General features: G+C 42.4%; 1 pseudogene; it reads left to right on the forward strand.

The window, feature by feature from the left end:
• The first annotated feature begins 514 nt into the window (after positions 1–514).
• The window catches only part of LOC135563663 (VPS10 domain-containing receptor SorCS3-like), a 213,648-nt pseudogene continuing 187,382 nt past the window's right edge, over positions 515–26,780 (forward strand).

Raw genomic sequence — 26,780 nt, forward strand, 5'->3', positions numbered from 1 at the left:
TCTGGGCCCGCAGCCTTGCGAGGGTTAACACGTTTAAATGTTTTACTCACATCGGCTGCAGTGAAGGAGAGTCCGCAGGTTTTGGTAGCGGGCCGTTCAGTGGCACTGTATTGTCCTCAAAGCGAGCAAAGAAGTTGTTTAGTCTGTCTGGGAGCAAGACATCCTGGTCGGCGACCGGCTGTTTTTCTTTTTGTAATCCATGATTGACTGTAGACCCTGCCACATACCTCTTGTGTCTGAGCCATTGAATTGCAACTCTACTTTGTCTCTATACTGACGCTTAGCTTGTTTGATTTTCTTGCGGAGGGAATAGCTGCACTGTTTGTATTCGGTCACCCTGCCCTGGTTAAAAGCAGTGGTTCGCGCTTTCAGTTTCGCGCGAATACTGCCATCAATCCACGGTTTCTGGTTTGGGAATGTTTTAATAGTTGCTGTGGGTACGACATCGCCGATGCAAATGCTAAATAACTCGCTCACCGAATCAGCGTGTTCCTCAATGTTGTGGTTTGACGCAATGTGGAACATATCCCAATCAAGCTGCTTCAGAAAGGCCATTGACATCACAGGACGCCTCTCAGAGCTGGGGCTGGAAAAAATACAAAGTAGAAAATATACTGTGTGCCACCTTTGATAATAGATATGAATATGCACTACAAAGTCTATGTATTACCGCAGCGAGAGGGTGAGTTAGATATGTTGAATAGTATAATCAGCGTCACAATATTCCAGTTTATTCCACAGTAACTGTTGCACTTTATTTGTGACAGTTGTCATTGTAAAAGGCTTGTTTTTACCATAATTTAGCATTTACCTTGGAATATGAATGTCGCAATGCTTGTTTTAAGCAGATGGCTTTTAGTTAGTTGGCTTTTAGTTAGAGAAAAAGCAACCATTTAGTTTAGGTCCACTGGAAGTTAATCGTTTTTGACAACGTTTTGGCGCCAAAACTCTTTTTCTACACTGTGGTCCTGTATAACACCATTTTGTTTTCCTTAAAAATGGATTAAAGTGAAGCATATGCATTGACTATATGTAGCCCTACTGTTGCAGACTGTTGTGATGCAAAATATATATCTCAACTGTACCCCATAGTTGTTATTAGTGACAATATTATACAATATTATACAGTATAGGATCAATATTGGCAATGAAGCAAGAACATCTCCAAGGCGTTCCCAGATTAGTCTTTATTGTGTTGCTCTGTTCTTGTTATGTTTAATGTTTGTCTTCCTCTACCCTCTGTTACAGCACCCTTGGTGGATTCCATGCCGAGACACAGCAGGTCAGCCATGCTGATGCTCCTATCAGTAGTATTCCTGGGTTTAACAGTGTTTCTCATCTACAAATTCAAGAGGTATGTACTGTACTTTATGAATATATATTTGAATACTGTATCGCAGCACTGATCTAATCACCTGTCATCAATATTAATAATGCATATTATAATAATATGCTAGATTGGTAGGGCCTGCATCAATCAACAATGAACTGATGCCGTTTCTTGTCATTTCAAATAATTAACACATTAACACAATCATAAATATAAGTGGGGAAAGATTTTTCAGAAATTATGCTAAATGTATATGCGTTAGGATTACAGTCTTATGTCACTACTAGACATTGATGTCATACGTGGATTTAATGATGGATAGATGAAGATGTTCTTAGATATCGAGAGGCTTCTTGATAATTAATTTAGTCTTGTCAAAATACCAACTCTGAACAAAAAGTGTAATATACGTATTTGAGAAATGCTGCCAAAGGGACGGACCATCATTAAATAGTCATTCCCTATTGTAACATGGCTGTTGTCTGTCTACATTTACCAATCTGCAGAACAATCCCCTGGATTAACATATACGCGGAGGTGAACCAGGAGAAAGAGCAGGAGATGATCGGTTCGCTCAACAAGAGTGTCAGCGTGCATAAGATCACCCTCAGTGAGTTCACTACGGCCAAAGAAGTCATGGAGAAGGAGATGGACACCAGGGTTAAACGTAAGATACATGGTCTGATAAAACGTTGTTTATTGTGTTATTAGCAAGTTGCTGATTCGGTGACGTTGAACTTCCTTGTTGAGAAAGAGCCCCTAATATTACACATATATTGTCGAAGCTAATTGTATTGGACCTGAACACATACAGTATGTGTCATATCTCCATGTATAACAATGTTGACTTTTGACCTGCAGTGTATACAATACGTAGTGTTTATAAAGTCTACATTGTTTCTTTACATGGAATTAACTGGTAGGAAAAAGCGGTACTGTATCTTCAGAAGGAAATAAGGAAACAAATGAACCAATGGGTCAGCCACTAATGTCCCACACGTGAAACAACAGCATAAGATCTTTTGATAAGACATTGTAATGAAACCCCAGTAATTAACAGGCAGTATCGGTGTCAAAGTAGGTATTTGTTTCACAGACATCAAAGCCCCTACTACCAGTGGACTAAGCTATGTGTGTATTTTCTCTCCCTACCCCAGGGCGAATTGGACATGCCTGCGAGAGCACAAGGGAGATTCCTAACTGTACTAGCGTGTAAAGCCAGGGAAGGAATGCAACACATGTGTACAGACAAAGTATTGCCATTTTGAGGGTTCTCTCTTTTTTGTTTTCTTTTGTAAATTCTCAAACACAACACCAATGTTAATAGTTTTCTAAGGGCCTGATTTATACTGATGTGCATGGGTGTCTTGCTTGATAGCATCTATGCGGCGAATCTGAAATCCACTCAACGAGACAAGTTTCAATTACAAATATGAGCGTCTTAGGCCTACTAAGTAGGTTTGGATTGTGTAACGTTACATTTTTAGTTCTGCAATTGTCTTATTTTATGGACTTTTTTCAAAGCCTTTATCAAACCTATGAAGAGAGTTATGTAGATTTCTTAATGTTTTACTTTTCATGAGGTAGAAGAGTTTTTGTCTGTTTGGGCCATCATGTCTAGGTCTCCGATCTAACAGGGAATATTATTGAAAATGTACCATATTATCTTTAGATTTCAGTTATCACTCTGTATATACTATATGTATGTTTGTACAATGCACTTTGAATGTAACGAGAAAAGTGGAATCAACCATTTACGATCCGTGGATATCATTTTTGTCTGACTCATCAAGATGATCCCACATTGTTGTCGATGTCAAATTGTTATTACTGATGAGTATATTGTTCAAGGCCCATCAGTGTGTCAAGGACAAGTATCTTTGGGGTATTTTGCAGTTTGATAGTTTATCAAGTCCTTTGCTGGCATCTATTCATAGAGTGTCCTGTCTCTGTAAAGCATATCAACTCATAGAGTGTCCTGTCTCTGTAAAGCATATCAACTCATAGAGTGTCCTGTCTCTGTAAAGCATATCAACTCATAGAGTGTTCTGTCTCTGTAAAGCATATCAACTCATAGAGTGTTCTGTCTCTGTAAAGCATATCAACTCTCATAGAGTGTTCTGTCTCTGTAAAGCATATCAACTCATAGAGCATATCAACTCATAGAGTGTTCTGTCTCTGTAAAGCATATCAACTCATAGAGTGTTCTGTCTCTGTAAAGCATATCAACTCTCATAGAGTGTTCTGTCTCTGTAAAGCATATCAACTCATAGAGTGTTCTGTCTCTGTAAAGCATATCAACTCATAGAGTGTTCTGTCTCTGTAAAGCATATCAACTCTCAGAGTTTCATGATAATCTCCTCAAACAATATCTCCATACAAGAAGGGAACAAAACAACTTTGTGTTGACTTTCCACTCATCTGATAAGGTGTCTGGAGTAAAAACTACACGATACAATGATTTTAAACCACCATCCCATCCATATGAGTCTTATCAAATTATCCCACTATCAACACATTTCATCAGCTTCATTTAGAAGTTAGAAACAAACTGAGTCAAGTTCCACCACTTGAATACCCAAGTGTAGTGAAATACTGTACACACAACAGTGTACATGCTAGCAAGTAGCTAGTTCCCCCCACCACACTGCTGTGCAATGCAGTCCTCCGAAAGCTGTCATCAGCAAGAGTAGGAGCAGGAGCTTCAGTCAGCCAGCAGCTTGAAGGCACGGACAGGTCCCCTGGCAGCAGGTGTAGCCAGTCTGGCGGTAAGCGGAGATGGATGGATGGTTAAGCACCGAATGCACCATGCCGAGCTATCCCACAATGCCGTGCCTAGAGTCGGCACGTGACGACACACAGTAGAGTGAGAGGAGAGAAGGATGAGGATGTTTAGAGAATGTTGCAGAAGGAAAGTGTTTCCCATGATCGTGTACATAAGTGTGTTCAGTAGTACAGGAAAGGGGTGGAGCTTCTGTATCTGTAGTCCCTTGTTACATTGTAACGGGAGTGGAGTTACATTTTAATAGGAGTGTTATAGCAGCGACAATCTAACATTGTTATGATGCATGAAACTCCATCCACAGAGGCATTCTTCCTGACAGGACATAACAAAGCAACACTGTGTTTTGTTGAACGATAATTGCATCATCCTCACTCATCTGACTGTCTCTATTTTGTTTGTTGTTGACAACTCACTTTGATGTTCTCAATGTCACGCCGGCTTTGTTCAAATACTTATTAAAAGAAAACATTAACGTAGTGACAGATAAGGGGAATATTAAATTGTTTTTTCTATGTGCCATCTCTGCCAACACCAGTTCCTAAGGTGACTCCTCCACTGGCAGACAAAGTTGAACTAGCTGAGCTAAAAGGTCACAGAGTTCATCCACGTGAATAATTCCTTTTATTTCTCCTGAATTTCTTCAGAAAGACATTGTTTCGACATGTAAGGCAGTTATAGCAGTGGATTACAACCATTCATCCCATGAGCCTCGAAGCTCCTTTTGCCCTATGAGTGGGAAACACGCGTTGGCATTTCCGCCTTGGTCGTTGATCATTCAACAGTGCTAAGTTCTTCAGACATCCTTCAGAGGCAATTTTTGAAAATATATTTTTCTGCTGCAGGTTTGTAAGGAAAGCAATTGGGTTTTTGCTACATTTGTTACAGTTTGTGTGCTTATTTAGATATTTTATTCTGCAACATTCGTTTGAATAGTTTTCTCTGGTGTTCATTGCTTTACATCAGATTCTATTGAGCTGGTTTTTCTTTTGGTACAAATGTTGAACATCTATTATAAGATTATCTATGAAATCGGAAAAGGAATCAAGATTGTGGGAAAGGGAAATTAAGAAACCTTAGTGTACATAGATGCAGTAATGAGGTCAGTGGAACTCAACCAAATTCATGGAAATGCCATGGAAACGGGTCGGGGAAAGATGACGTGGGGAAATTTCCTGAACCTTCAAAATGTGCCTACATTTAGGCTATTGTTTTTTTCACTATGTTGAGGTGGAAATTGGAGTATAATGATTGTATGGATGTCATCTTGACCAATCAACTGCAATACAGTTTAAAACGACTACCACAGATTTCTCTCTCTCTCTTTCGCACACTTGCTGTCTCGACCTCTGAACGCTCGGCTGTGAAAAGCCAACTTGGGGCAAACTTGGGGCGGCAGGGTAGCCTAGTGGTTAGAGCGTTGGACTAGTAACCAGAAGGTTGCAAGTTCAAACCCCTGAGCTGACAGGGTACAAATCTGTCGTTCTGCCTCTGAACAGGCAGTTAACCCACTGGTCCTAGGCTGTCATTGAAAATAAGAATTTGTTCTTCTTGCCTAGTTAAATAAAAGGTTAAATAAATGACCAGTTAAATAAAAGGTTAAAAAAAAACTGACATTTACTCCTAAGGTGCTGACTGGTTGCACCCTCTATAACCGCTGTTTATATTATTTGAACCTGCTGGTCATCTATGAAAGTTTGAACAGCTTGAAGAATGATCTAGACATAATGGCCATGTACTCTTATAATCTCCACCCGGCACAGCCAGAAGAGGAGCCACCCCTCAGAGCCTGGTTCCTCTCTAGGTTCCTTCCTAGGTTCCTGCCTTTCTAGGGAGTTTTTCCTAACCTCTGTGCTTCTACATCTGCATTTTTTTGCTCTTTGGGGGTTTAAGCTGGCTATCTGTAGAAGCACATGTAAAACTGCTGATGTAAAAGGGCCTTTATAAAATGAATGTGATTGATTGATGGATGGATGTTAAAATGATGTTATGCAGATCATTCCTTCTCCATTACAGTTGTCCAAGTGTTACAGTGTTAAAACATTGTAGAGAAAAATATAGTTTTGGGAAAACCAGTGCTGAAAAAAAATGTCAACAGTGTTGTGGAAAAAGTGTTTAAAAAGCCCAACTTCAGCAGATACCTTTACTCAAAGTCTAACAACTCCAGTTTCTCCTAATTCATCAGCACTGGAGTCATTAAGGAGTCAGCAAACCACATCACTGTACACTGTCTGACAAACCTTGATACATTACACCTGCTTCAGCCAGCTACAGAAGCTACAGCCAGGGGCTGAAGTGTACACAATGCTCTCCCAAGCACCAACACTGCAGATCAGAATCAGCCATCACTTACTTACACTGCTGCAGGCATTTAGACAATGTACTGCTCTATTCCTGTCTGTCATGATGTTACTGTGTGGAGAATACATTATCTACAGCTGTTAGGGAGATATGTGTGTGCGTGTGTGTCTCTAGTGACGGGCATGTCATTAGCAAATAGCAGCTACATTTACATTACATTACATTTAAGTCATTTAGCAGACGCTCTTATCCAGAGCGACTTACAAATTGGTGCATTCACCTTATGACATCCAGTGGAACAGCCACTTTACAATAGTGCATCTAAATCTTTTAAGGGGGGTGAGAAGGATTACTTTATCCTATCCTAGGTATTCCTTAAAGAGGTGGGGTTTCAGGTGTCTCCGAAAGGTGGTGATTGACTCCGCTGTCCTGGCGTCGTGAGGGAGTTTGTTCCACCATTGGGGGGCCAGAGCAGCGAACAGTTTTGACTGGGCTGAGCGGGAACTGTACTTCCTCAGTGGTAGGGAGGCGAGCAGGCCAGAGGTGGATGAACGCAGTGCCCTTGTTTGGGTGTAGGGCCTGATCAGAGCCTGGAGGTACTGAGGTGCCGTTCCCCTCACAGCTCCGTAGGCAAGCACCATGGTCTTGTAGCGGATGCGAGCTTCAACTGGAAGCCAGTGGAGAGAGCGGAGGAGCGGGGTGACGTGAGAGAACTTGGGAAGGTTGAACACCAGACGGGCTGCGGCGTTCTGGATGAGTTGTAGGGGTTTAATGGCACAGGCAGGGAGCCCAGCCAACAGCGAGTTGCAGTAATCCAGACGGGAGATGACAAGTGCCTGGATTAGGACCTGCGCCGCTTCCTGTGTGAGGCAGGGTCGTACTCTGCGGATGTTGTAGAGCATGAACCTACAGGAACGGGCCACCGCCTTGATGTTATTTGAGAACGACAGGGTGTTGTCCAGGATCACGCCAAGGTTCTTAGCGCTCTGGGAGGAGGACACAATGGAGTTGTCAACCGTGATGGCGAGATCATGGAACGGGCAGTCCTTCCCCGGGAGGAAGAGCAGCTCCGTCTTGCCGAGGTTCAGCTTGAGGTGGTGATCCGTCATCCACACTGATATGTCTGCCAGACATGCAGAGATGCGATTCGCCACCTGGTCATCAGAAGGGGGAAAGGAGAAGATTAATTGTGTGTCGTCTGCATAGCAATGATAGGAGAGACCATGTGAGGTTATGACAGAGCCAAGTGACTTGGTGTATAGCGAGAATAGGAGAGGGCCTAGAACAGAGCCCTGGGGGACACCAGTGGTGAGAGCACGTGGTGAGGAGACAGATTCTCGCCACGCCACCTGGTAGGAGCGACCTGTCAGGTAGGACGCAATCCAAGCGTGGGCCGCGCCGGGAGATGCCCAACTCGGAGAGGGTGGAGAGGAGGATCTGATGGTTCACAGTATCGAAGGCAGCCGATAGGTCTAGAAGGATGAGAGCAGAGGAGAGAGAGTTAGCTTTAGCAGTGCGGAGCGCCTCCGTGATACAGAGAAGAGCAGTCTCAGTTGAATGACTAGTCTTGAAACCTGACTGATTTGGATCAAGAAGGTCATTCTGAGAGAGATAGCGGGAGAGCTGGCCAAGGACGGCACGTTCAAGAGTTTTGGAGAGAAAAGAAAGAAGGGATACTGGTCTGTAGTTGTTGACATCGGAGGGATCGAGTGTAGGTTTTTTCAGAAGGGGTGCAACTCTCGCTCTCTTGAAGACGGAAGGGACGTAGCCAGCGGTCAGGGATGAGTTGATGAGCGAGGTGAGGTAAGGGAGAAGGTCTCCGGAAATGGTCTGGAGAAGAGAGGAGGGGATAGGGTCAAGCGGGCAGGTTCTTGGGCGGCCGGCCGTCACAAGACGCAATATTTCATCTGGAGAGAGAGGGGAGAAAGAGGTCAGAGCACAGGGTAGGGCAGTGTGAGCAGAACCAGCGGTGTCGTTTGACTTAGCAAACGAGGATCGGATGTCGTCGACCTTCTTTTCAAAATGGTTGACGAAGTCATCTGCAGAGAGGGAGGAGGGGGGAGGGAGAGGAGGATTCAGGAGGGAGGAGAAGGTGGCAAAGAGCTTCCTAGGGTTAGAGGCAGATGCTTGGAATTTAGAGTGGTAGAAAGTGGCTTTAGCAGCAGAGACAGAGGAGGAAAATGTAGAGAGGAGGGAGTGAAAGGATGCCAGGTCCGCAGGGAGGCGAGTTTTCCTCCATTTCTGCTCGGCTGCCCGGAGCCCTGTTCTGTGAGCTCGCAATGAGTCGTCGAGCCACGGAGCGGGAGGGGAGGACCGAGCCGGCCTGGAGGATAGGGGACATAGAGAGTCAAATGATGCAGAAAGGGAGGAGAGGAGGGTTGAGGAGGCAGAATCAGGAGATAGGTTGGAGAAGGTTTGAGCAGAGGGAAGAGATGATAGGATGGAAGAGGAGAGAGTAGCGGGGGAGAGAGAGCGAAGGTTGGGACGGCGCGATACCATCCGAGTAGGGGCAGTGTGGGAAGTGTTGGATGAGAGCGAGAGGGAAAAGGATACAAGGTAGTGGTCGGAGACTTGGAGGGGAGTTGCAATGAGGTTAGTGGAAGAACAGCATCTAGTAAAGATGAGGTCGAGCGTATTGCCTGCCTTGTGAGTAGGGGGAAGGTGAGAGGGTGAGGTCAAAAGAGGAGAGGAGTGGAAAGAAGGAGGCAGAGAGGAATGAGTCAAAGGTAGACGTGGGGAGGTTAAAGTCGCCCAGAACTGTGAGAGGTGAGCCGTCCTCAGGAAAGGAGCTTCTCAAGGCATCAAGCTCATTGATGAACTCTCCGAGGGAACCTGGAGGGCGATAAATGATAAGGATGTTAAGCTTGAAAGGGCTGGTAACTGTGACAGCATGGAATTCAAAGGAGGCGATAGACAGATGGGTAAGGGAGAAAGAGAGAATGACCACTTGGGAGAGATGAGGATCCCGGTGCCACCACCCCGCTGACCAGAAGCTCTCGGGGTGTGCGAGAACACGTGGGCGGACGAAGAGAGAGCAGTAGGAGTAGCAGTGTTATCTGTGGTGATCCATGTTTCCGTCAGTGCCAAGAAGTCGAGGGACTGGAGGGAGGCATAGGCTGAGATGAACTCTGCCTTGTTGGCCGCAGATCGGCAGTTCCAGAGGCTACCGGAGACCTGGAACTCCACGTGGGTCGTGCGCGCTGGGACCACCAGATTAGGGTGGCCGCGGCCACGCGGTGTGGAGCGTTTGTATGGTCTGTGCAGAGAGGAGAGAACAGGGATAGACAGACACATAGTTGACAGGCTACAGAAGAGGCTACGCTAATGCAAAGGAGATTGGAATTGACAAGTGGACTACACGTCTCGAATGTTCAGAAAGTTAAGCTTACGTAGCAAGAATCTTATTGACTAAAATGATTAAAATTATACAGTACTGCTGAAGTAGGCTAGCTGGCAGTGGCTGCGTTGTTGACACTACACTAATCAAGTCGTTCCATTGAGTGTGATAGTTTCTACAGTGCTGCTATTCGGGGGCTAGCTGGCTAGCTAGCAGTGTTGATTACGTTACGTTGCGTTAAAAGAACGACAATAGCTGGCTAGCTAACCTAGAAAATCGCTCTAGACTACACAATTATCTTTGATACAAAGACGGCTATGTAGCTAGCTATGTAGCTAGCTACGATCAAACAAATCAAACCGTTGTACTGTAATGAAATTAAATGAAAATGTGATACTACCTGTGGAGCGAAGCGGAATGCGACCGGGTTGTTGAGTGCGGAAGTTCTATTCGGTAGACGTTGGCTAGCTGTTGGCTAGCTAGCAGTGTCTCCTACGTTAAGGACGACAAATAGCTGGCTAGCTAACCTCGGTAAATTAAGATAATCACTCTAAAACTACACACTCTAAACTACACAATTATCTTGGATACGAAGACAGCAAAGACAACTATGTAGCTAGCTAACACTACACTAATCAAGTCGTTCAGTTGAGTGTAATAGTTTCTACAGTGCTGCTATTCGGTAGACGGTGGACGTTTGCTAGCTGGCTAGCTGCTGGGCAGATAGCAGTGTAGACTACGTTAGGACGACGAAATACGATAATTACGCAATTATCTTTGATACAATGACGGCTATGTAGCTAGCTAAGAAGAAATTGCTAAGATTAGACAGTTGTTGTAAAATACTTGCAAAGGCTGCAAGACCAAGATCAGGCATGAATATTGTTATTATTGTTAGGCTGCCACCGACACTTATTCAGAAATGATAAAAGCAGTTTTGTGTATTACAAGTTAATCTTCCGATATTGCAGGCATGTTATGCAGTAAGTTCCTGTTAAAGCTACTGTATCTTGTTACTATACTGTAATTCATTATTGTAGATACTATACTGTATCTTTTTTCTTTAGTTGGTACTATATTGTATCTCATCATTGTAGATACTCTATATTGTTATTGTAGATACTGTACTGTATCTGGTTATTTTAGAGAAGTCATATTTCTTTAGAATATTTTCTCAATTTCCTTTACGGTAGCGAGCTCACTGCGTGTCTCCTTCCTGAACCCAAACAGGTGAGAGGTATTACTATGAGGCACTGGTTTAATTATCACCACGGCGACAGGATGACTTTGCGGTATAATGGGATGCCACTTCCCCTTCTGATCTGTTCTACTGCCATTCTTTTCACACTGACAGGTAAATCGTCCTTAATTTGACAGCCGCGCCATGTGACACCCGCTACCACTCGAACATCAACAATGAGCGTCGGCTAAGTGGCTATTTTTTTTTCATTATCCTCTAGCTGCTCGTAGTCGGTAAGAGCGGACGAAGCGGTGAAGAATTGATTGGAGGCAGAATAGTTGCACTTAATAAAATACCCTTTGTCAAGAAAGATGGCAGCATTATCATCTGTGAAGCCACCGTCCCCTCAAGGGACTGGTCTTTTGACCAATCAGATCAGCTCTAAAAAAAGATCTGAGGTGAAAAGATGTGATTGGTCAAGAGAACAATTAGCTGACAAAAGATTAGAATTGGGCTGCCTGTGTAAACATAGCCTTAGAACACCAAGCACGTACTCTAACGATTGGCGAGGGTTGCTCATAGATCTGTGGGTTGGGTAATAGAAGCTAGGCAAAAGTGTATTTACACATTGTTTTAATGTGAGCTGGGCTCCCACGCATATGCAGAGCTCCCACATGTAGGATAACACTGATATTGGTTAGGATGGCACTACCGTGAAGAGGTGGTTTGATCATAAGGATGTACATTTTGTTAAGACCGCCCAGGGCCCAAGACAGTGTGTTATGGTGCTTATGATAGTTGATTGTGAGTAAACATAACAAAAATAAAAATGTCAATATCTAGTGTTTTCTTTCATAAATTATTTTATGATTACTCCACACCTCCCACATGTTGTTAATCATATCAAGAAGTTAATATAGGCCCACTGTGGTATTGCACAAACAGTGATGTCATATGATGTGCCAAGATGTGGTCTTACTAGAAAACTGCAACATCATCATCTTGTGTCTCCCATTGAGCATAACATAGAGGGAAAACCACCTCCATAAGCATGTATTGCCTCTGACTTGGGGTTGTTATACTCTGCTAACAACAGGCAGGCTAGAGGACAGCTTTCCATTGGCTTACATCCCACAGGGACCTGAAGAGAACAAGAAGCCATTACCAGAGGTGGCTTATGCATATTGTAATAATAATAATCCATTTATTAAATCTAACACAAAATCACATTTACAAAGAAGGCTATTACATAAACAGAGGCACTTAGCTAGATGAAGAGCCCTTCTAGTCACTCAAGAGTTCAGCACACACTTTTACTGAAGAGGGGGGATAGACATCAACCTCTGTCGACTGTCATAAGAGAATCGGTTTGATATCAAATTCCCTTAAATGAGCTGTGAAACGTTTGGACTCTTCAAGTGGGAGTAATTTTATACATTTACCATTAGAGATTATCTTAATAAAAAATGTGAAATTAGTGTTACACCATAACAACAACAATACTTAGTATTCCTTTTAGAGTCCTACTACAGACAGAAGAATCTGAGGAGACTGCTGTCCACAATACCTCTCAGAGTTTAGCATAAATACATTCACAAAATCCAGTAAAATGAGTAATTAATCAATGATATTTATATCATATTTTAAAAACAAGGGAATAGCTCATTTATTTAGTGATGATTTCACACACTCAGCAGATTATATAAAACAAATGCATTATTTACCTCTCTTCAAAACTGAGCTGTCAGACATGCAGGCATTTTTGATCAATTAGCATGACAACACCGGAGGCTATTTGTTGTAACTCAAAGGCTGAATATGTATTATTGTACCCCTATCAAGGTAAACTTTGTATGAAAAATTATCTGCACTAACACGTTTGGACATGAGCTCCATCCAAAGCAAAAAGGAAATACACTATGTTCTAGTTTAACTTTAATTTATGAAGGTAATATAATTGGCTAAGCCTGATAGCATATATATGACCTCATGATAACAGGGTCATGGAGGAGCATGGGTGAGCAGAAGGTCCAGCTTCACTGCAGAGATTTAGAAAATAGATAAATAAGGGAGATATGGAGGATCCGTTAGGTAGATAATGAGCTTATTGCCAATATCATTATATTGATCATAATGTAGATATTTGGATTAGCAATATCCATTAAAAGATAAGTATAAGTATATCAATGCATATGCATAAACTTCTTAAGTTTGTAATATTCTGTCATTTATGTTTTTGAGAGGAAGCGAGAAAGAGCGAGAGAGAGAGAGAGACACAACCAACTCGCTCGGGGGCCCTCCGTTGTCACGTGTTGCGGACAAAACTCTGAGGGTGACTTCCAGAGAGTGTGGATGGGAAACAGAAACCCATCGACTTCAGGACACACTCCTGACTTGAATGATGCAATTCATGTTCCACTTTTAAATAATAAAACTACCATGAAATTCTAATGAACAAATCCCCCTGTCGTTTAAATTTTATTCTGGGAAGTATTTCACCTGTTACAGTGTTTCCTTCTTTAAAAGTTGTGTCATACTACGGCACACCCTACGTGCTACGGCAGCATTCTGTGTTCTGTGGCATGTCATTTGATTCTCAGACATTTCTTCTGTTACTGGCAAGTTAATTGCTAGTTTGACAACCAGAGGGCATCTTTGTAATAACATAGTATATGGGATTGATTTTAAGAAATTTGGCTAAATGAATTAGATGAATTAGACTAATAGTATGGTGTTACCATTCATAAAAAAATTCAGGTTGTAAATTCAGACCGTTTCGCTCTCGGAGCACACACTGGACGTTCGGGCCAAGGAGTAGGGTTGTTTTGAGCGTGCTGGCCTTACAACGGCAGTCATGCACCCAAGCTAACGTTGGCTAGCTACTTCCAGACACAAATGAGACCACTCTGACCTTTTTACTCGCCCTAGTAGAGCTGGTAAGGCAGTTTCCATGTTAACCAGACCTTTGGTGACTGTAAATGTGCTGCTTTTTTCCGACGTTTCCTGACACCGGCAATATTCAACGGGTGTTGAGCGCTCGTAAAGATATTATTCTGCGCTCTGGTACACTCAGATGAGAGTGCTCTGAAATCCGTGTAGATACTAGGCTGGACACCGTAACATTTTAAACAACGTTATTTTCTGATGAAAACGAGTTCATTGCATCCGGCGTGGAGCCCAATTTCATAATTTGATCATATTTCCCAGCTGCTTGCCGTTGTTGTGAAGTAATCGCAAAAAAAAACTGGCCTTATTGTAGTGCATTTTTCAACCTGCCAGCTCCTAATAGTTCTATTGAGCATCGTGGCACCAACTTGGCCCTCCTATGTTGAACATAATAAACGGCTCTTTATCCACTAAACTCACTAAAAGTGGCAGTAATAAAGCCTCTCTTGAAAAAGCCAAACCTTGACCCAGAAAATATAAAAAACTATCGGCCTATATCGAATCTCCCATTCTTCTCAAAAATGTTAGAAAACGCTGTTGCGCATCAACTCACTGCCTTCCTGAAGACAAACAATGTATACGAAATGCTTCAGTCTGGTTTTAGACCCCATCATCACACAGAGACTGCACTTGTGAAGGTGGTAAATTACCTTTTAATGGCGTCAGACCGAGGCTGTGCATCTGTCCTGTACTCCTAGACTTTAGTGCTGCTTTTGATACCATCGACTACCACATTCGTTACTCTGGACCCTGATCTCTCATCTATGAACATTTGAACATCTTGGCCATGTTCTATTATAATCTCGCACAGCCAGAAAAGGACTGGCCACCCCTCATAGCCTGGTTCCTCTCTAGGTTTCTTCTTAGGTGCTAGCCTTTCTAGGGAGTTTTCCTACCCACTGTGCTTCTACACCTGCCTTGCTTGCTGTTTTTAGGTTGGGTTTCTGTACAACACTTTGTGACATCAGCTGATGTAAGAAAGGCTTTATAAATACACTTGATTGATTGATTGAGTGTGGACACCAGGTGAGACCACGCACACACAATACCAGTCTCTCTTCTTCACTTCATTCCTCTCCCCCTTCTCCCTAAATCCTCTAGATTATGTCAGCTGTTTTGATGAATCCCTCTCGCATCTGAACTGGCTGACACAGAGGGCACAGCATGATCATAGGTGAGATGTCACTTGTTCAGGTCAACCGGAAGTATTATTAAAGAGACGCTTTACATTGAAATACAAACAGAGCTGTAGTAGTCCCATAGTTAATGATCCAAAGTCAATTTAGCATTTCACCTCCTGATTTAAGACGACTGACCATGTTAGAATACATTTAAAAAAAGGCTTAATCATGCTCTCTCATCTGCAGGTATCTTTTGATGTGAGAGAGGAAGCCAGTCCCGTCATCGCCACCTCACCCTCTCTTAAGGTAACCTTCAGGCCAACTGGGGGCCCAAGGCTGGTTACGAGACACCACAATTGTGATGAACTGAGAGAATATAGGTAGTACTGAATCATATGCTGTTTGCCGCTGTTCTTTCCCTTTCTGTCTTCTACACCTCTCCCCAACTCGTCTTTCTTCCTCGTTTTATCATGCACACCATATGTGCATTGAAGTACAGATTGAATTTGTGTTTATAATATTACAATTATCATAATTATAATTCATTGATGTATTATTAACACCTGGATAATGAACTTCTTTCAATAAAGCGTTTCACATTCTCCACTGGTTGAAATTAAGTATCTCATTGAAATACTATCCTGTGTCCTCAGATTAATGCAGATGAAGTTTTTTTTTTTTTCTGTATATATGAATTACATATCAATCATATTTCTAGTCTATTGCATAGTTACAATGTGTAATCATTGATGTCCCAGGAGCAGGAGTGGTAAACACTGTTGAAGTGTATAATTGTAATACATACATGCAGACACAGCATCATTCAAATAATAGAGTTTGATTCGACAGAAAAAGAATGTCTCAGAGATTCATACCTGAACTGCACCTTTATTTGCCAAGGAACAGTACATGATCAGTGAATATATTCAATGTACAGGCTACAATGTGGGAATCTCATGTGTTGTAGCAACTACAGTATATGTGTATATAGGACTTGCATCCTTGGCCCAATAAAGTTATTATATTCTAATCTATCCATAGGCTTCATTAATGCCATTCAGACTTGAAGTTGATACCACAACTATGATAGCTCAGGTTCATAGATTGGTATGAATATTAGTTCAGAACCTAACATTTTAGGGTCCATACACAGATTGGCTACATACTGTAGCTAGCTACACATTCATAGGCATACCGTTTTTTTTAAATCCTCCACTACCCAATAAGCAAGTAAATAGTTAGTTAGCTATGTTACTTCAGCTGCATGGCAAGGCAAGCTTACAAGATTGTACATTCAATTTGCAGTAAATGTTTTAGCTAGCTAGATTCTTTACGTCCACTGTTTCACAAGACGACAGTCTGGTTTGCTGGTTTTCTCAAGAGTCCCTAAAACCTTAAGCAACACAAATTACAAATGAATTCTCCTAACACTAGCTAGCTGGCTAATGTTAGCTAGTCAGATAACTTGCTAAATAGCGATATTCGTAATTTAACACAAAAAAAATGCACAAACATTTGTCTCTACATTAACTAAGATATTCCTCTCAATTGTACATGTTTTGCCTGACTCGTTATGACGTTATAACAACTTACGTCTGGTTCCACCGTGTTGTTTTGTAAGCCGTCTTTGTTGAAGAACGCCACAAGGCAACGGTGGCTCGTGTCAAAGTGTGTTGTTGAAACCACTCGATATGATTGGTCATTTAAAAACCTTGGAACCCAAATGCATAATAAGTGCTCTAACCCCCTTGTGGTGGTCTGGTGCAATGAAGCCATGACGCTGGGTACCTCTAAGTCCCACGGTGCAAGCTCGCAACGTTTAAAGGGGGAACCACTGAACATGTGAAATACTGAAATCAATATTTTGAATGATATTGCGCATACTTCAAACATATGGCATTGCGCGCTGGGATAGCACTTCGAACTGAGGCTGGCAGGGCTTGCTGGTTCAGTCGAAGAGGCTATCTAAGGGTCTAGTTAGCCCCTACACCCTCTATAATTTTCACTCCCTCAGCTTTGGGACACGTGCATGCGCAAATGGTGGTGGCGCGCGTGAATGTGCAAATGGAGGGCCGAGTGGCGAGGGAAGGGCGGGATTTGGGATGCAGTCAGAGAGAACATGATGCTTTAACAGTTTATGGAATAGCTGCTTTTCATTATTTGGCAAATTAGATGGTTGGTTCATCGCTAGTTCAAGGACAAATCACTGTACATTTGTGTAAAAGAACAAGCACAAACACGCTGCACATTACACTGTCTAACATTGTTCTGTGGAGACAAGATAATGTAACCTGTTTTCTAATGCTTTCCCTCAATGATATGATTCGACTCACCTTAGAGAGAAAACATAACTGATACCTTATGTAAGTGGGGTTGTCAGCCCTCGCCTGCACTGAGCAACATACACTCAATGGTTTTGGTATTTTGTGACAATTTTAAAACTCTTTGAAGAAGTGTGATCCCCAAACGTACTAAGACAGCATCTGTGCTTTCATTTTCAATTTCACCGCCACCAAAAGACCATACTGAATGTGTCTAAAGCTATTGTGTCTGAAGGTATTGTGTATTCAGATCATCAAGCTCCTTACACAATGCCATGAGGTTTCACCTCTGAGTTTTAACATTGGACCTTCTCGGTGTGCCAGACACAACCCAATTCAGGGAAGCTCATAAATACAAATGAATATCACTTTAAGCTTTTGTTTTTGCTTTTTTTCTGTCAGTCTCAAGAGTGGAGGCAATTTTAGTGGAGGAAGATACAGGTAACTGACAAAATAAAGGAAACACCAACATAAAGTATCTTAATAGGGCAGTGGGTCACCACAAGCCAGAACAGCTTCAATGCACCTTGGTATAGATTCTACAAGTGTCTGAAACTCTATTGGAGGGATACAACACCATTCTTCCACAAGAAATTCCATAATTTGGTATTTTGTTGGTGGTATAAAACTCTATCTCAGACGCCGCTCCAGAATCTACCATAGGTGTTCAATTAGGCTGAGATCTGGTGACTAAGACGGCCATGGCATATGGTTTACATTGTTTTTGTGCTCCTCAAACAATTCAGTGACCTCTTGTGTCCTGTGGATGGGGGCGATGTCATCCTTTGGGGGCATAGCCATGATAGCCAAAATAATGACATGCCCAAGATTTTTATACATTTCCAAATTCATGATGGGATGTAAATTGCTTAATTAAGTCAGGAACCAGACATGTCTGGAAGCACCTGCTTCCAATATACTGTACTGTATCCCTTATTTACTCATGTGTTTCCATTATTTTGGCCGTTACCTGTATGTGAAATACATTAAAAACCCATCCACCTGTGACTCTGAAGATATACACTCAAGGGCATTATTCGATCCGTAGTGCTGAAGATACTCTTTAAAGCACGATTGACAATTAAATGCAACGTTCCCACATTTGCGGAGACTGCATTCACGTAGGCCTAAATTCAGCATTTGTCATTAACATTTTTCAGATCCTCCAAGATACTTCTGCGATACGAATTGAATCCAGCCCAAAGAATCGCCTTAAAGTATATTTACCAACAAAGTCGAAGCTCACTTGAGCTTTTGCTAAAACCAAATGAAAAGCTATACCTCCTGTTCTTGTAGAAATTGTGAGGGAGATTTGAGATTCAGGTTAACTGATTTTTGTACTCTGACGTCCTTGGGTAGGTGGAGGGAGTCTGAAAGAGCATCTAGGCATCTTTGTGTTGTCTCGAGAATTTGTTGCACGGCTTTTGATGATTCTTAGTTGGGGTCTGAGCCGATTATTTGTAAACGTAATAAAATGGTGGTCCGATAATCCTGGACAATGAGGAAAAAATTAAGATCCACAACATTTATTCCACGGGACAAAACTAGGTCCAGAGTATGACTGTGGCAGTGAGTAGGTCCGGAGACATGTTGGACAAAACCCACTGAGTCAATGATGGCTCCGAAAGCCTTTTGGAGTGGGCCGGTGGAATTTTCCATGTGAAAATTAAAGTCACCAAAATGCTGAATATTATCTGACATGACTACAAGATCCGATAGGTATTCAGGGAACTCAGTGAGGAACGCTGTATACGGCCCAGGAGGCCTGTAAACAGTAGCTATAAAAAGTGATTGAGTAGGCTGCATAGAGTTCATGACTAGAAGCTCAAAAGAAGAAAACATGTTCATTTTTTTTTGTAAATTGAAGATTGCTATCGTAAATGTTAGCAACACCTCCACCTTTGCGGAATGTGCGGTGGATATGGTCACTAGTGTAACCAGGAGGTGAGGCAGGCTTAAACCATGTTTCAGTCAGGCCAATCACATCAAGATTATGATCAGTGATTCGTTCATTGACTCTAACTGCCTTGGAAGTGAGGGATCTAACATTAGGTAGCACCATTCTGAGATGTTAGAAATCACAATCTCTTTCAATAATGACAGGATTGGAGGAGGTCTTTTGGGAGGGGCAGAAAACAGTTTTCAATCAGCGATTGAGCTGTGAGACTGCTTTAGAGCTCATTACTCCACCTAACTGGGAGGGCGCCGGAGACAATCACTCGATGCTGACACATCTTTCTAGCTGATTTACACGCTGAAGTTATCTTGCGCTTGGTGACCTCAGACTGTTTCGTCCTAACATCGTTGGTGCCGACGTGGATAACAATATCCCTATTGTCAGGCCCTGACCGTAGAGAGCTTTTTATGTCTCTATTTTTGGGTTGGTCAGGGTGTGATTTGGGTGGGCATTCTATATTCATTTGCAATGTGTTTGTATTTCTTTGTTTTGGCCGGGTATGGTTCTCAATCAGGGACAGCTGTCGATCGTTGTCTTTGATTGAGAACCACACCCAGGTAGCTTTTCTCCGCAGGGGTTTTGTGGGTTGTTTTCCGTATCAGTGTTTGCACCTTACAGGACTGGTTCGGTTTCATTTCTTCTTTTGTATTTAGATTTCAGTATTCAGTTCAATAAATTATATGAACACTTACCACGCTGCACCTTGGTCCTCCACTCCTTCCAACAGCCGTTACACCTATACTCTCTGCAATCGCCAGTTTTAGCTTTAGCCAGCACCATCTTCAGATTAGCCTTAATATCGATAGCCCTGCCCCTGGTAAACAGTGTATGATCGCTTGATGATTCATTTTAAGACTAATACTACGGGTAATGCAGTCGCCAATGACTAGGGTTTTCAATTTGTCAGAGCTAATGGTGGGAGGTTTCGTTATCTCAGTCCCCGTAACGGGAGGAGGAGAGACCAGAAAAGGCTCGGCCTCTGACCCGTTGCTTAAAGTTCTTGGTGACAGGGGGGAAGTATTTTCACGTCCGGATGAAATGCATGCCCAAATTCAACTGCCTGCTACTCATCCCCAGAAGATAAGATATGCATATTATTAGTAGATTTGGATAGAAAACACTGAAGTTTCTAAAACTGTTTGGATCATGTCTGTGAGTATAACAGAACTTATGTAGCAGGCGAAACCCCGAGGAAAACCCATTCAGATGTATTATTTTTTGAGGTCACTCTCTTTTCAATGAGTTTTCACAACATGATGCCAGCCCCATAACAATGGTCATTATGGCCAAACAGTTCTATTTTTGTTTCATCAGACGAGAGGACATTTCTCCAAAGAGTAAGATTTTTGTCCCCATGTGCAGTTGCAAACCGTAGTCTGGCTTTTCTATGGAGGTTTTGAAGCAGTGGATTCTTCCTTGCTGAGCAGCCATTTAGGTTATGTCGATATATAACTCGTTTTACTTTGGATATAGATACTTTTGTACCTGTTTCCTCCAGCATCTGCACAAGGTCCTTTGCTGAACCTCGGCAAGACGGAGCTGCTCTTCCTCCCGGGGAAGGACTGCCCGTTCCATGATCTCGCCATCACGGTTGACAACTCCACTGTGTCCTCCTCCCAGAGCGCTAAGAACCTTGGCGTGATCCTGGACAACACCCTGTCGTTATCAACTAACATCAAGGCGGTGGCCCGTTCCTGTAGGTTCATGCTCTACAACATCCGCAGAGTACGACCCTGCCTCACACAGGAAGCGGCGCAGGTCCTAATCCAGGCACTTGTCATCTCCCGTCTGGATTACTGCAACTCGCTGTTGGCTGGGCTCCCTGCCTGTGCCATTAAACCCCTACAACTCATCCAGAACGCCGCAGCCCGTCTGGTGTTCAACCTTCCCAAGTTCTCTCACGTCACCCCGCTCCTCCGCTCTCTCCACTGGCTTCCAGTTGAAGCTCGCATCCGCTACAAGACCATGGTGCTTGCCTACGGAGCTGTGAGGGGAACGGCACCTCAGTACCTCCAGGCTCTGATCAGGCCCTACACCCAAACAAGGACACTGCGTTCATCCACCTCTGGCCTGCTCGCCTCCCTACCACTGAGGAAGTACAGTTCCCGCTCAGCCCAGTCAAAACTGTTCGCTGCTCTGGCCCCCCAATGGTGGAACAAACTCCCTCACGACGCCAGGACAGCGGAGTCAATCACCACCTTCCGGAGACACCTGAAACCCCACCTCTTTAAGGAATACCTAGGATAGGATAAAGTAATCCTTCTCACCCCCCTTAAAAGATTTAGATGCACTATTGTAAAGTGGCTCCTCCACTGGATGTCATAAGGTGAATGCACCAATTTGTAAGTCGCTCTGGATAAGAGCGTCTGCTAAATGACTTAAATGTAAATGTAAATGTTGTTCTGGGATTGATTTGCACTTTTTGCACCAAAGTACGTTCATCTCTAGGAGACAGAACGCGCCGCCTTCCTGAGCGGTATGACGGCTGCGTGGTTCCATGGTGTTTATACTTGCGTACTGTTGTTTGTAAAGATTAACGTGGTACTTTCAGGCATTTGGAAATTGCTCCCAATTTTTCTGAGGTCTTGGCTGATTCTTTTAGATTTTCCCATGATGTCAAGCAAAGAGGCAGTGAGTTTAAAGGTAGGCCTTGAAATACATCCACAGGTACACCGCTAAAAATTTAATTATGAAATTATGACAATCAGAAGCTTCTATTGGAGTGGCCATCACAAGTCCCTGACCTCAATCCTACTGTCTCCAGGAAATGATGTCATGGCTTCAGAAGCTTCTCCAATAGACAATTTGTGGGCAGTACTGAAAAAGCGTGTGCGAGCAAGGAGGCCTAAAGACCTGACTCAGTTACACCAGCTCTGTCAGGAGTAGGGGGCCTAAATTCACCCAACTTATTGTGGAAAGCTTGTGGAAGGCTACCCGAAACATTTGACCTAAGTTAAACAATTTAAATGCAATGCGACCTAATACTAATTGGGTGTATGTAAACTTCTGACCCACTGGGAATGTGATGAAAGAAATAAAAGCTGAAGTAAATCACTCTCTCTACTATTATTCTGACATCTCACATTCTTAAAATAAAGTGGTGATCTTATCTGACGTAAGACAATTTTTACTAGGATTAAATGTCAGGAATTGTAAAAAAAAAAAAAAAAAAAAGTTTAAATGCAGGGTGTAGGTAAACTTCCGACTTCAACTGTATATCAAAAGTGTTGCACCCAAGAAGTTGTTTTGCCATTTCAAACCCAAAATGGAGATGTGCAATAAACATACAATACGGATCTGCCTGCCATTGTACTCAGTTCACTGAAAGTTAAAGCCACACATCTCACCTGTGAATTGTATCCAACTCCAGATAATGGCCCAATGTTACATCAACGTTATACAGTAACTTTCCCCTCATGAATTCAGCAATTGCTGGAAGATTCTGAAATATTCTTGTACTTTTTCAAAGCCTGTTTAAACGGATTTCCATAAAAAACAAACAGTGTAACCTGAGTGGAGTGCAGATGCCGAGCGCTACAGAATAACATGAAAGTATAATGATGAAAGACATCAAGTCCTAATGAAGCATCTGGAATCATCAAATAAGGAGACACACTGATGTATTCCTTCCTTCCCTCCCTCCCTCCTTCCCTTGTGGAAAGGCTGCTTGTCCTTGATGCTTAGCACCTTGTAAAAGAAAAACAAGGTGGATGCCATGGGAGAGTTACCAATAGTTTGTGTTGGGGGGCTAGGGTCAGTCTGTTATGTCTGGAGTATTTCTCCTGTCTTATCCGCTGTCCTGTGTGAATTTAAGCATGCACCCTAATTCTCCCTCTCTCTCCATCCCTCCCTCCCCTCCCAGAGGACCTGAGCCCTAGGACCATGCCTCAGGACTCCTTGCTGTCCCCAGTCCACCTGGTTCTGCTGCTGCTCCAATTTCAACTGTTCTGCCTGCGCGGCTATGGAACCCTGACCTAGTCACCGGACGTGCTACCTTGTTCCGGACCTGCTGTTTTTGACTCTCTCTCTCTACCACACCTGCTGTCTCTACCTCTGAATGCTCGGCTATGAAAAGCCAACTGACATTTACTCCTGAGGTGCTGACCTGTTGCACCCTCTACAACCACTGTGCTTATTATTATTTGACCCTGCTGGTCATCTATGAACATTTGAACATCTTGGCCATGTACTGTTATAATCTCAACCCGGGACAGCCAGAAGAGGACTGGCCACACTTCAGAGCAGGTTTCATCTCTAGGTATCTTCCAAGGTGTCTGCCTTTTTAAGAAGGTTTCCTTGCCACTGTACCTCTACATTTGCATTGCTTGTTGTTTGGGGTTTTAGGCTGGGTTTCTGTATAGCACTTTGTGACATCGGCTGATGTAAGAAGGGCTTTATAAGTACATTTGATTAGGGTTTTTGAACTAGGGCTTTTTCCTAGTTTGTCTGAATGTTTGAAGTAGGCGAAGAGACTGATTACATTTGAAGCTCGCCGGGCTCGGTTGAACTAGACCCTGCACATTTTAAACTGAAGCGTTTAAGACGTACTTTTGTATTTCAGGGAGTTGTGTGTCAAGTGGGGAGATGTGGTGGCATTTGTTTCATCACAGCAATGATAGACACCAGCACACAGGGGGATATTTAATGCAGGTATAGCTGTGTGTAATCACGTACATGAATGTGTGTGTTGAGAGGGTGGACAGTATTTTCAACCTTCTTGCCTTGATTATTTATCCCTGTAATTAAATTTACTCAAAACAGGACAAGGCTAGGACAGCTCAAAAGCTTACCCTGCAAGGTTCTAATATCAATTTAAAGGTCAATTAACTTTGATATCCTCTCTGACCCTACACAAAACAATTTATCTTGGGGAGTGGTGGAAAAAGTACCCAATCGTCATACTTGAGTAAAAGTAAAAATACCTTAAATGAAAATGACTCTTGTGAAAGTCATCCAGTAAAATAGTACTTGAGTAAAAGTCTAAAAGTATTTGGTTTGAATGTACTTAAGTATCAAAAGTTAATGTAATCGCTAAAATATACTTAAGTATCAAAAGTAAAAGCAGAAATCAAATTCCTTGTATTAAGCAAACCAGACAGCACAATTTTCTTGCTTTTTTAATTTACGGATAAAATACTACTGTATTGGGCAAAAAAAAAATATTTGGACAAACAATTAATGTGAGTCAGTGATGAGTATTCTCTTTCAGAAGCCTGGAGGATGGTTTTGTCCATTTAATATTTCACCTCGGAATGGCGATAACTGGAATGAAAGTAAATGCAGAGGTATTCATGAGTAATGTAAAATGTCAATTTCTTGAATGGCTGAAGTGGCTGAAGCCTAATTGAACTAAGTGTTCACTCTGACACTGGGGTTTGGGATATTTACTTATTCAGTTCTATTGAGTATGGCAGTGTTTCCCAACCCTGGTCCTCGAGTACCCCCAACAGTACACAGTTTTGTTGTAGCTCTTGACAAACACACATCATTCAACTCATTGAGGGCTTGATGATTAGTTGACAAGTTGAATCAGGTGTGCTTGTCCAGGGTTACAATAAAAACATGTGTATTGTTGGGGGTACATGATAACCAGGGTTGGGAAACACTGGGGTATGGCCTTGCTGAGCTGACAGCTTTCTAATACCCCCCAAATTCTGCTTGACTATGTGAAAGAGATCTTTCCATTACTTTGCTGCTTAAAGTCATTCCTGTTATCTAGTCATCCATGTCATCTAAACTCAGCCCTGTTACCCAAAGTCATCCCTGTTAAAAAAGTTTTAGTGTCACAGTTACATTTCAAAGTTTAAAAAAAGAACAATCTAAGGTGCATAGTTGTGAGTGGACATTTTAAGCACGTTTTGACAGGACCAAGGAGCATCATGGGTTCTGGTATAAAAGGCCGAAGTGGGCCGCATGGAACGCATGACATATTTTAAGGAAGGATAGGAAAGGAGTTTAATATTTAATTGGCCACAGTCTCACAGTTCCATTTTCAGAGTTTCTATGAAAGTGCCTGAACATATAGTCTCAATTAGTCTCAATTATCGACCGCCTGGGTAAGAACTACATTCCTGATATAGGATGAAAAGAAAGTGTGTTTTATTCCATACTGTTTGTTTGGCAGCTACAGTATTGTAGGCCCTCCATTTTTTACACTCATATGAAGAGATAAAAGAAGAAGAAAATCGATCTTCACTGAAACATGGTGTTACGCAGTTCTTCCTGGGAAGGAGAGGTGGACCAAAACGCAGTGTGGTTATTTAGAAACATCTTTAATAAAGATGATAACTTGAACAATGTATAACACAAAATAAGAACCCATGGAAAACCGAAACAGCCCTATCTGGTGCAACAAACACAAAGACAGGAACAATCACCCACAAAACCCAACACCAAACAGGCTACCTAAATATGGTTCCCAATCAGAGACAATGACTAACACCTGCCTCTGATAACCAAAACATAGAAACATACAAAGCAAACTATGGTCAGGGTGTGACACATGGTCAGGCTCAATGCTTTTGAAAACCTCCCCAGTCTTTGTAGTTGAATCTGTGTATGAAATTTACTGCTCGACTGAGGTACTCTTGAACTTGCCATAACAAAGGGGTTGAATACTTATTGACTCAAGACATTTCAACTTTTCATTAAAAAAATCTCAATGCTATCCATTCTAAGCTCTTTAAAGGCTGTAACACAGCAAAATGTGTTGATAACTCAATTGGGCAAACATTTGTTTGATAGTGGTTCAATGAAATCAATAGATAGTAGTTAATAAACTCTCAAAAGTCCACAAATATGCCCAACTGTATGACTACCCAAGTTACGGTGTTCCTTTCACGAGACTATTGACAGAAATACCTGACAGGGGATAACGATGGCACATAAATGTAGAAGGAAAAAAACAGTAGGTCTTGGCAGAGTTATTATTCATACACAGATGACAAGCAGAAGCAAATGAGCTGTGAACGAGGGCAGCTGTCCCTGCTGTTGCATGGAGAACTCTGGACTTACAAGAAGTAGTATTAGTACACTTTAGACTGAGGCTTCTGCTAAACTATTAAATACTTCTCATTTGAGGATTGTGTGTCGAGGTAGGGAAGGGTGAAGTGGCAGTGAGGTGGAAATCATTCTTTTTTCTTGGATTTGACAGATGCCGTCCTGGAAATAGCTCCACTCGTCTAGCTAAGAGATACTTGACAGTGAAATTGAAAATGAAATGGTTTGTGGCGTATCCATTTCAGAGAAAAGACTTGCTGTCACGTTCTGACCTTAGTTCTTTTGTTATGTCTTTGTTTTAAGTATGGTCAGGGCGTGAGTTGGGTGGGTTGTCTATGTTCTTTTTTCGATGATTTGGGATTTCTGTGTTTGGCCTGGTATGGTTCTCAATCAGAGGCAGCTTTCAATCGTTGTCCCTGATTGAGAACCATACTTAGGTAGCCTGGTTTCACTTTTGAGTTGTGGGTGCTTATTTTCCGTGTCAGTGTTTTGTTCCACACGGAATT

This window comes from Oncorhynchus nerka, linkage group LG21 (genome assembly GCF_034236695.1).
Source record: "Oncorhynchus nerka isolate Pitt River linkage group LG21, Oner_Uvic_2.0, whole genome shotgun sequence".
NCBI classification, from domain to species: Eukaryota; Metazoa; Chordata; class Actinopteri; order Salmoniformes; family Salmonidae; genus Oncorhynchus; species Oncorhynchus nerka.